This window comes from Rhinopithecus bieti, unplaced genomic scaffold (assembly GCF_001698545.2).
Source record: "Rhinopithecus bieti isolate Rb0 unplaced genomic scaffold, ASM169854v2 scaffold_33326, whole genome shotgun sequence".
NCBI lineage: Eukaryota > Metazoa > Chordata > Mammalia > Primates > Cercopithecidae > Rhinopithecus > Rhinopithecus bieti.
In genome coordinates, this window is record NW_016814921.1 from 1,561,772 (window position 1) to 1,573,339 (window position 11,568).

Here is an 11,568-nt window from a genome sequence, read left to right on the forward strand (position 1 = left end):
TTCTTCCAGTCTTCCTCCTGCCATGCCACAATGATCTTTGCCTAACGTGAGATAAAACTTACTTAGCTATTTTTTTACTTCTTGGTAAGCTCAAGTAATACATTCACACTTTCCAGTAAGACACTTGGCCATCTTACTGATTCACTAGAAGAAAAAGAGAGGATATATATAACTAAGGATAGGATCTGACATTATTTGGATGTAGCTCCTGTTAGAAGGGAAAGCAAGCAATAGCATGCATAAATTAGATGTGGCATGACCCAGGATTTTGTCTTTTGATGAAAGTAGGCCATTCCTTTGGAGCTATTTAGTTATGTTACATGAACTCCTGTAGGTAGGGCACAAAAATTAGAAGAATTTTTGGTTTCTAGTGGTGTAGTCAGTATTATCTAGTAGTGTAGTCAGGTTAACTTTTTTTTTGTTGATGTGTAACCCTCACCGGTGCTAGGAGTATAACCCTCCTATTGATAAATCTAGTTTTTTTTATTTCTTTACTTGACTCAGAAACATTTGACACAGTTAATTCCAGCTTTTTTTTTTTTTTTTTTTTTGAGATGCAGTTTTAGTCTTCTTGCCCGGGCTGGAATGCAGTGGCAAGGTCTCGGCTCACTGCAGCCTCCACTTCCCAGGTTCAAGCAATTCTGCTGCTTCAGCCTCACGAGTAACTGGGACTTCAGGCGCGTGCCACCACACCCAGCTAATTTTTTGTATTTTTAGTAGAGATGAGGTTTCACCATGTTAGCTAGGATGGTCTCGATCTCCTGACTTCGTGATCCACCTGCCTCGGCCTCCCAAAGTGCTGGGATTACAGGCGTGAGCCACCGCACCTGGCCAACTTCAACTTTCTTGAAACACTATGCCCTTTATTCCTTGTTTTCCTTCCCTCTTCTCTGGTATCCCTAAAATTCATATATTAAAGCCATAACCCCCAATGTGATGGTATTTAGAGATGAAGCCTTTGGGAGGTAATTAGGTTTAGATGAAGTCATAAGGGTAGTTCCCACATGATGGGATTAGTGCCTTTATAACAGGAGATAGCAGAGAGCTAGCGCTGTCTCTTGAGTTTGTGTTCTCACTCAGTCTCTGCCATCTGAGGACACAACGAGAAGGCAGCCACCTGCAAGCCAATAAGAGAGCTCTGGCTAGAACTTGCCCATTCTGGCATGCTGATCTTGGACTTCCATCCACCTGAATGTGAGAAAATAATTTCTGTTGTTTATAACCACTTGATTTATGTTATTTTGCTCTGGCAGCCCCAGCTGACTATTGCACACCCCTTCTCCTTTGCTAATTCCTCTACCACTTCCTGTACCTAAAATACTGGTATTAACATTTCTGTTCATTATATGTTTACCTTTCTTCTCATGCTATACTTTTTCTAGGTGATCTATTTCCATTCTCCAGGTACCACCTTTATGACAAGGACTGGTACAATTTGTATTCCCATTTTATACCTCTTTCTAAATCTAAATATCTAAATCTCCAGTTGTCCCACAGGACAACCCACCATGTTTACAGTTAATTTTTTTTTTCATCCAGTGACTCCATGGAGACATTAGTTTATTAGCCCTATTGATTGTATTTCCTTAATATTTCTCACATATATCCACTTTTGTCTCTTTTGCCATGATTTTGATTCAGACAGCTAACTATCCATCCTGGATTGCTCCAACATTTTTCTAATTGACTGACATCAATAATACTCCTAAAAATTTATTTATTTTTTTCTAAATAGAATTTTCTTTAAAGTAGTTTTAGGTTCACACCAACATTGAGTGGAAAGTACATAGTTCTCTTATATATTCTGTCTCCAGAAACACACAGCCTCCCTAACTATTAACATCCTGTGGGACAGTGATAACATTTGTTACAATCTATAAACCTACATTGACACATTATTTTCACCCAAAGTCCGTAGTTAACATTAGGGTTAACTCTTGATGTTGTATATTTTGTGGGTTTGGATGAATGTGTAATAACATGTATCTGCCATTATACTGTAGTACAGAATAGTTCCACTGCATTAAAAATCCTTTGTGCCATCCCTATTCATCTCTGCCTCCTCCCTAACACCTGGCAACTGATCCTTTTATGTCTACGTAGTTTTGTCTCTTTTGGAATGTCCTATACATTCCTATGCAGTGTTCCTGTAGTTGGAGTAATGCAATATGTAGCTTTTCCAGATTGGATTCTTTCATGTAGTAGTATGCATTTAATATTCCTCCATGCCTTCTCATAACTTGGTAGCTGATTTCCTTTTAGCACAGAATAATATTCCGTTGTCCGGACCTACCACAGTTCACCCATTCACCTATTGAAGGACATCTTGGTTGCTTCCAAGTTAGGAAAACTGAATAAAGCTTCTAGGAACATCTGTATGGAAGTTTTTGTGTGGACATACGTTTTCTATTCCTTTTGATAAATATTCCCGAATGCAATTGCTGGAACCTATGGTAAGAGTATTTTTAGTTTTCTGAGAGTTTATTTTTGGAACTTCCAAACTGTCTTCCAGAGTGGTTGTACCATTTTGTATTCCCATCAGCAGTGAATGAAAGTTTCTGTTGCTCCACAGCTTCATCAGCCTTTGGTGTTGGCAGATTTCCTGATTTGGGCCATTCTAATGGATACGTAATGGTATTTTACTGTTTTTATTTGCCATTCCCTAATGATATATGATGTTGACCATCTTTTCATATGCTTGTTGTTTGCCTCTTTTCTTTGGTGAAGTGTTTGTTCAGTTTTTGACCCATTTTTTAATCTGCTTGTTTGCTTGTCAAGTTTTAAGAATTCTTTGTATGTTTTGGATAACAGTCATTATCAGATGTCTTTCGCAGATATTTTCTCCCAGTCTGTGGCTTGCCTTCTCATTTTCTTGATGTTGTCTTTTACAGAGCACAAGGTTTTTGTTTTAATAATGACCAGTTTATCAGTTGTTTTATTTGTGGAGGATGTCATTGCCCTTGTACCTAAATAGTCATTTCCGTACCCAAGGTCATCTTGGTTTTCTCTTATGCTGTCTTCTAGGTGTTTTATAGTTTATGTTTTACATGTAGCTTTGTAATCCACTCTGAGTCAGTTTTTGGAATAAGTGTAAGGGGTGTGTCTAGATTCATTTTTTTTGCATGTGGATGTACACTTGTTCCAGCATCATTTGTTAAAAGGACCATCTTTGCTCCCTTGTATTGCCTTTGCTACTATGCCAAAGATCAGCCAGCTGTATTTATGTGGGTCTATTACTAGGCTGTCTGTTCTGTTCTGTTGATCACTTTGTCTCTCTCTCTCTCTGTTGATCACTTTGTCTCTCTCTCTCTCTCTCTTTTTTTTTTTTTTTTTTTTTGCCAGTACCACACTGTTTTGTATACTGTCGCTTTATAGGTAGTCTTGAATTTGGATACTGTCAGTCCTGCAACTTTGTTCTTTTCCTTCAATATTGAATTAGCTATTCTGGATCTTTTGCCTTTCAGTATAAACTTTATAATGGGTTTGTCAATATTCACACAATAACTTGTTGGAATTTTGGTTGGGATTGCATTGAATCTATGGATCAAGTTGAAAAGAATTGACATCTTAACAATGTTGAATCTTTCCGTGTGTGTGGAATATCTCTCCATTTATTTAGCTTTTCTCCATTTTTCTTTCATTATTGTTTGTATTTTTTCTCATATAGATTTTGTACAAATTTTGTTAGAGTTATAACTCAGTTTTTTTGTGGTGCTAATGTAAATGATAATGTGTTTTTTTTTATAATGTGTTTTAATTTGAAACACTTTTTAATTGCTGATATATAAGAAAGCAGTTACTTTATGGGTTAACATTGTATCCTGCAACCTTGCTATAATTGCTTATTAGATTCAGAAGTGTTTTTGTTGATAATTTCACATTTTCTACGTAGATGATCACATCATCTACAAAGACACTTTTATTTCTTCCTCCCCTATCTGTACCTTTTATTTTCCTTTCTCATATAGTGTGCTGTTGAAAGGAATGGTCAGAGGGGTCATCCTTGTCTTGTTCTTAATCATAGCAGGAAAGCTTCTAATTTCTCACCATTAAGTATGATGTTAGCTGTAGGTTTTTGTAGCTGTTCCTTATCAAATTGAGGAAGTTAGGCTCTATTCCTAGTTTGCCATTTTTTTTTTTTTTTTAACCAATAATGGGTATTGGATTTTGTGTCAAATGTTTTCTTCATCTATTTATATGATTATGAGATTTTTTTTCCTCAGTCTGTTGATGTGATGGATTAAATTAATTGATGTAATGTTACATCAGTTGTAACATCAATTGTAATGTAATATTTTCAAATGTTAAACTAGCCTTGTGTACCTGGAATAAATTCCACTTGGTTATGGCATATAATTATTCTTTTTTTCTTTATATTATTTTTTTTAAGAGACAGGGTCTCAGTCTGTCGCCCAAGCTGGAGTGTAGTGGCACAATCATAGCTGACTGCATTCTTGAACTCCTGGGCTAATGTAATCCTCCCACTTCATAATTATTTTTACATGTTGCTGGATTTGATTTGGTAAGATTTTGTTGAGGATTGTTGTATCTATGCTTATGGGCAATATTTGTCTGTAGTTTTCTTTTTTTGTGATATCTTCATTTGATTTTGGTATTCGTCTAATTGTGGCTTCATAGAATGAGTTAGGAAGTATTCCCTCTGCTTCTGTTTTCTAAAAGAGATTAGAGAACCGATATAGCTTTGTCCTTAAATATTTGGTTGAATTCACCAGGAAACTGTCTGGGTTTTGTGCTTTCTGTTTTGAAAGGTTATTAATTATTTATTTAATTTCTTTAACAGACACAGGCCTGTTCAGTTTGTCTATTCTTGTGTGGGTTTTGGCAGATTGAATTTTTTAAAGGAATTTATTCATTTCACCTAGGTTATCAAATTTTGGGGCATAGGATGTCTTTGTTTTTTAAAATTATCCTTTTAATATGTATAAGATCTGTAGTGATGTATCCTCTGTCATATCTGATATTAGGAATTTATATCTTTTCTCTTTTTTTCTTAGCCTGGATAGAGGCTTATTGATTTTATTGATTCTCTGAAAGATCCAACTTTTAGTTTCATTGTTTCTCTTTTTACTTCCTATTTTAGATTTCATTGATTTCTGCTCTAATTTTTATTATTTCTTTCGTTCTGCTTGTTTTAGTTTGCTCTTCTGGTTGCTTAAGGTGAAAGCTTAGTATTGTTTTTAGATCTTCTCTAATACATACATTAAATACTGTAAGTTTTGCTTTAAGTACTGCTTTCTCTGCATCGATAAATTTTGATAAGTTCTATTTTCTTTATCTATATATTTGTAGACAATAGAACTTTGATAAGTTCTATTTCTTTGTCTATATATTTATAGATATATATCTGTAAAACTAGTGTATCTATCAATGTGTGCGTGTGTGTGTATATATATATATTTAGAGAGAGAGAGAGAAAGAGAGACAGTCAGGGTCTTGCTCTGTTGTCCACACCACAATGTAGTTGTGCAATCACAGCTCACTAAAGCCTCAACCTCCCTGGCTCAAGTGATCGTCCTGTCTCAGCCTCCCAACTAGCTACAACTACAGACATGCATCACCATGCTCAGCTGCATTTATTTTATTTTTTATGGAGATGGGGTCTCACTGTTTTGCTAAAGCAGGTCTCCAACTCCTGGCTTCGAGAAATCCTCCCACCTCGGCCTCCCAAAGTTCTGAGATTACAGGCGTGAGCTACTGTACCTGGCCTAAAAATATATTAAAATTTCTCTTGAAGTTTCTTTTTTGTCCTATGTATTACAAGTGTGTTGTTCAGTCTTTAAGTATTTTGGAATTTTTTTTTTTTTTTTTTTTTTTAGCTGTTTGCTGTTAACTTTTAGTTTAATTCTATTTTGATCTGAAAGCAGACATTCTATGATTTCTTTTAAATTTGTTCATGTGTGTTGTATGGACAAGAATGTGGTCTGTCTTGGTGAATGTTCTATCTGAGTTTATGAAGAATGTGTTGGCTGTTTATAGATATAAGTTATATCCAGTTGAATTGCTATTTAGTTCAACTATGTTCTTACTAATTTTTTTTTTTTTTTTTTGCCCTGTTGGATCTGTCTGTTTCTAATAAAGGGATGTTGAAGTTTTCAGCTATAGTAGTGTATTCATCTGCTTCTCCTTGTAGTTCTATTAGTTTTTGCCTCACATGTTTTGCTGATTTGTTATTAGATTAATACACATTAAGGATTGTTCTGTCTTCTTAGACAGTTTACCCCTTTATCATTATATAATACCCCTTTTGGTCTCTGAGAATTTTGCATGCTTAAAGTCTGCTGTGTCTGGAATCCATACAGCCACTCCAGCTTTCTTTGGTTTAGTGTTAGCATTGTACGTCTCTCTTCATTCTTTTATTTTTAAACTATATTTGTTTTTTATGGTAAAGTGGGTTTCTTGTAAACAATATATAGTTAGGTCTCTTTTTTTTTATTCATTCAATCTCTGTTCTTTAATTGGTGCATTTAGGCCATTGATGTGTAAAATGATTATTGATATAGTTGGATTAATATCTACCATATTTGTTACTGTTTTCTGTTAGTCGCCCTTGTTCTTCATTCCCATTTCTTCTTCTTTTTCATGGCTTTAATTGAGCATTTTATGTTATTTTATCTCTTTTCTTAGACTGCAAAGTTTTTTGGATTTTTTTGTTTGTTTTTCAGTTGTTAACCCTAAGTTTTGCAATATATTTCTACTTTCAAATAGCCTTGTTCACTTCACAGATAGTGCAAGTACCTTATAATAACAAAATATTCCTAAGTTATCCGTCCCATGTCCCTTGTATCATTTTTGTCATTCATTTCACTTGTCCATAAACTATAGGTATCAAATACATTGTTGTTATTTTGAACAAACTTTTGTTAGATCAGTTAAAAGTAGGAAAAATTAAAGTTTTTATCTTCTTTATTTCTTCTTTCTCTTTCTTTATATAGATCAAAATTTCTGACCTATATATTAGTTTTCTTCTTTCTGAAGAACTTTAAACATTTCTTGCAAGGCACGTCTACTAGCAACAAATTCCTTATTTTATTTGAGAAAATTTTCTCCTTCACTTTTGAAGGATGTTTTGCAGGATATAAAATTATACATTGGTGGGTTTTTTTCTCTCAATAATTTAAATATTTCACTTCACTTTCTTTTTGCTCACATGGTTTCTGAGGAGAAGTTAATGTAATTCTTGCTCTTGTGTAAATAAGGAGGTCCTCACCCCTCGACATGTGACTTCTTAAAGGTTTTTGAAAAACTTTTGATTTTCTGCCTATGTGTAGCTTTTTTTGTTTGTTTGTTTGTTTTTACGTTTATTCTGCTTAGTGTTCCCTGGGCTTCCTGGATGTGTATCTGACATTAATCTGGGGAAATTCTCAGTGAACATTTCTTCAAGTATTGTTCTGTTCTTTCTTATTTTGGTGTTCCTATTACACATGCTACACCTTTTGTATTTGCTCCATAGTTCTTGGATATTTTGTTCTGTGTGGTTTTATTATTATTTTTTAAATCTAGTCCAGTATTTTGTTTTTATAAAGTTTTCTTTATCCTTGCTTTTCAGTTTTGGAAGTTTGTATATATATATCCTTAAGTACAGCGATTCTTTCCTCAGCTGTTTCCAGTTGACTAATGAGCCCATCAGATGTAATCTCTATTTCTGTTACAGTGCTTTTAATCTCTAGCATTTCTTTTTGATAGCATTTCTTTTTGATTCTCACTTAGAATTTCCATCTCTCTGCTTATATTACTTATCGTTTCTTACTTGTTGTCTACTTTGTCCATTAGAATCCTTAACATATTAATCATAGTTTTTAAAAAAACTTCCTGGTCTGATACTTCTAGTGCTTCTGCCACATTTGACTTTGGTTTTGATGTGTACTCAATTTCTTCAAACTGTAGTATTTCCCTCTTAGTAGGCCTTGTAATCTTTCTTTGATAGCCAGACATGATATACAGGATACAATGAACTGCAGTAAATGGGGCTTTAGTGATATAATGGTAAGGTGTTATGGAGAGTATTTGAAGGAGTGTTCCATGGTCCTATGATTAGGTCTCAGTCTTTTCTTTTCTTTTTTTTTTTTTTTTTAGACGGAGTCTCGTTCTGTCACCCAGGCTGGAGTACAGTGGCCGGATCTCAGCTCACTGCAAGCTCCACCTCCGGGGTTTACGCCATTCTCCTGCCTCAGCCTCCCAAGTAGCTGAGACTACAGGCACCCGCCACCACGCCCAGCTAGTTTTTTGTATTTTTTAGTAGAGACGTGGTTTCACCATGTTAGCCAGGATGGTCTCGATCTCCTGACCTTGTGATCCGCCCGTCTCGGCCTCCCAAAGTGCTGGGATTACAGGCTTGAGCCACCGCGCCCGGCCTAGGTCTCAGTCTTCTAGTGAGTCTTGGACTGTGAACCTCACAGTTTTCTCCCCTTAGGTAGGACAGGATGGCTAGACGGAGCTGGAGTTTTTTATTTTCATTCTCCCATGGGAAAGGCTAGAGAGGGCTGAAGTTGGGTATTTCTCTTCTTCTGGGTCAGTTGGTCTCTAATAAAACCTCAATAACATAAGCTCTGGGAAAACATTTTCTCCTGAGGAGCAGTCCTTTTTAAGAAGAGAGTGCTCTAGTGTATTTCACAATGGGTATTTTCCTTCCCCTGCCCGACGCACAGGGGATTTTCTCAGATCTTCACTGTGAGAAGCTGGTGTAGTTCCTGAAGATAAAACTCACAAATGTGTGAGGGACCCCGCTCTACGACTCTCAGACTTGTCAAACACTGAACCTCCAGCAGTTTGTTAATTACATTTCCGGTTTTCCTACCCTGGCACTGGCTCTCATGGAGGTTTCTCTTTGTGGGTTTCTGCTCCAGAAAGTTGTGATTTTCTGTACCTGGGCTGTCTGTCTCTCCAATTTTGGGGGCAATGATTTGCCCTGTGACCTTACTAAGATGATGGATCTAAGAAGAGTTGGTTTTTCAGTTTGTTCAGCTTTTTACTTGCTCTTAGGACAGAGTGAAGACTTCCAAGCTCTTAACATTCTGGACCAGAAATTGGACCAATACTGTCCTTTTATTGTCTCTTCTCTACACTGCAAGCAACCATGATGTTTCTCAAAAACACAGATGTGATTAGGTCATGTCTCTAGTTGAAACATCTCATTAACTGTAGCGTAAAATCCAAACTCCGTGATTTGGATAACAAGGTCTTTGTTATTCAGCCTTGGTTTATTTTTCTATACTATCTTTTATGTTTTCACTTTACTGTTATGCTGAGCCATTGTGCACTTTATCCAGTTTTTAGTATCCTGTGTTCTCTCTCTTTCCCTCCTTTCACCCTTTGTTTGCCTGATACCCACCAAGTTTTTAGGTTTTACCTTAGAAACCATCTTTCTTATGACAGCACACCTTGACTCTCCTGAGACCAGTCTGTATCGCCTTCCTGAGTTTTTTCTGGTATAGAATCACAAGTGATTCGCAGAGTAGATACAATTAAAGGCCTCTGATGTAATTTATTGGCAGCCTGCAGTATTTACTATGCTTGTAGTAATTATGAAAGACCTCTTAAAGCTTTTGCCAACTGTGTTTCTACTTGAGAGTTAAACTCACATGTGGAAAAGTTATATTATGGAGAATCTTTTGAAGGGTGTTGATAGTGTTTGGCTCTGCATCTCCACCCAAATCTCACATCAAATTGTAATCTCTGTATGTTGGAGGATCTAAGAAGATCCTCCTGGTGGGAGGTGATTGGATCATGGGGGCAGATTTCTGCCTTGCAGTTCTCATGATAGTGAGTGAGATCTTATGAGATCTGATGATTTAAAAGTGTGTGGCACTTCCCCCTTCTTGCTCTGTCTCTCTCTCTCCTCCTGCCATGTGAAAAAAGTCCTTGCTTCCTCTTCTCCTTCAGCCATAATTGTTAGTTTCCTGAGGTCTCCCGGTCATGCTTGCTGTTAAGTGGAATTGTGAATCAATTAATACTGTTCTCTTCATAAATTACCCAGTCTCAGGTAGTTCTTTATAGCAGTGTGAGAACGGTCTAATATAGACATAGAATCTATCTGTTTATAGTATTCAATGTTTATTCTTAGGTACAGTCAAATAAGCAGATTTGTGTACTGGCAGAGTAGCTACTTGCAAAAATTAGTGCCCAAAACAGTTCTCATTGACTTTGCAAGTACTCTTTAGTCCCATATATTTTAAATACTGGAGAAAACCATGTAAATTAATAAATGAGCATTGTGATTTGTATGACAACCTCGTGTGCATTTGATTAGTGTGAGTTGGAGGCTACTTTCCTGTGGATGCACTAAGTCAAATTTTCGAACTTATAATGCATGTTGAGGTCTAAATACTGTCATTTAGAGGTGCTGATTACCTTATTATTAAATATATTACATGATGATTATACTGAGGTACCCTTCTTTGTCACAGGTGCTAACAAAGTTATTGGGTGTGTGTCTCCTTCTACTTTATGTCCTCTTCCTCCCAAGTGCATCTGATTGAATTTACATGTTTAATACACTTACAACACTGTGTTACTCTATAGTTGTCCACTCAGTGGTTTATTACATATTTATCAATTCCAGTTGGTCTTGGAGGAAATCTAAGCTATTGCTAATGAGAGTTGTTTTGCACATTTTGATTGTGTCATACAGGGTTTTGTTCATTAGTAAGATCTGTTGAGTTTACTTCTTTTTTGGGGCAGGGGTGGGGACAGAATCTCACTCTGTTCCCCAGGCTGGAGTGCAGTGGCATGATCTCTGCCTACTGCAACCTTCACCTCCCAGGTTCAAGATATTCTCATGCCGCGGCCTCCTGAATAGCTGGGATTACATGTGCATGCCACCACACCTAATTTTTTTTGTTTTTTTTTTTTTTTAGTAGAGATGGGGTTTGGCCATGTTGGCCAGGCTGGTCTTGAACTCCTGGCCTCAAGTGACCCACCTGCCTCGACCTCCCAAAGGTTTACAGGCGTGAGCCACTGCGCCTGGCCCTAGTTTATTTCTTAAAAACTTTAGTAATTTTTTTGTGGTCAAAGGACATGAAGTTAAAATAAAGGATAGTGTGTTGAGAACTGGCTTTCTAATTAACTTGGTACATAAGCCAAAGGAAAAAACCTAGCATGCTTTCTTTGCCTATTTCTCAAAAAGTGGGGATTGTGGTGATTACCTACCTTCTGATGTATTTTAAAAATATTCCTAATATTTATGAAGAAACATCAGAAATATCCTAGTTGTTATGGATGTGTAATGAGTTTTTTATTTCACATAGACTTTAGGTTTCATGAGAGGAATGAGTTTGCATCTTACTCAATTTTTTATTCCTAATTTCTGTCAACATATTTACCATGCAGAATATAAACATTGATTGAACAATTCTGTATGTATTTGATGAACTATTTTAAATAATCTTATACCTTGTTTTTCAGTGCTTTTATTTCTGACATTTATTTAAATATTTTAGTTTTGGAATGAAAATGAACATGGTTGATGATAGAGGAAAATAAATGATTTGAATACAGTTTGTTTTGGGATATGATAATACAGTAAATAAAGTCTCAAAGGTATACTTCATA

General features: G+C 36.1%; 1 protein-coding gene across 1 annotated transcript in view; it reads left to right on the forward strand.

Annotated features, from left to right (window-relative positions):
* AFG2A (AAA ATPase AFG2A) overlaps positions 1–11,568 on the forward strand; it is a 379,187-nt gene that overhangs the window by 137,432 nt on the left and 230,187 nt on the right.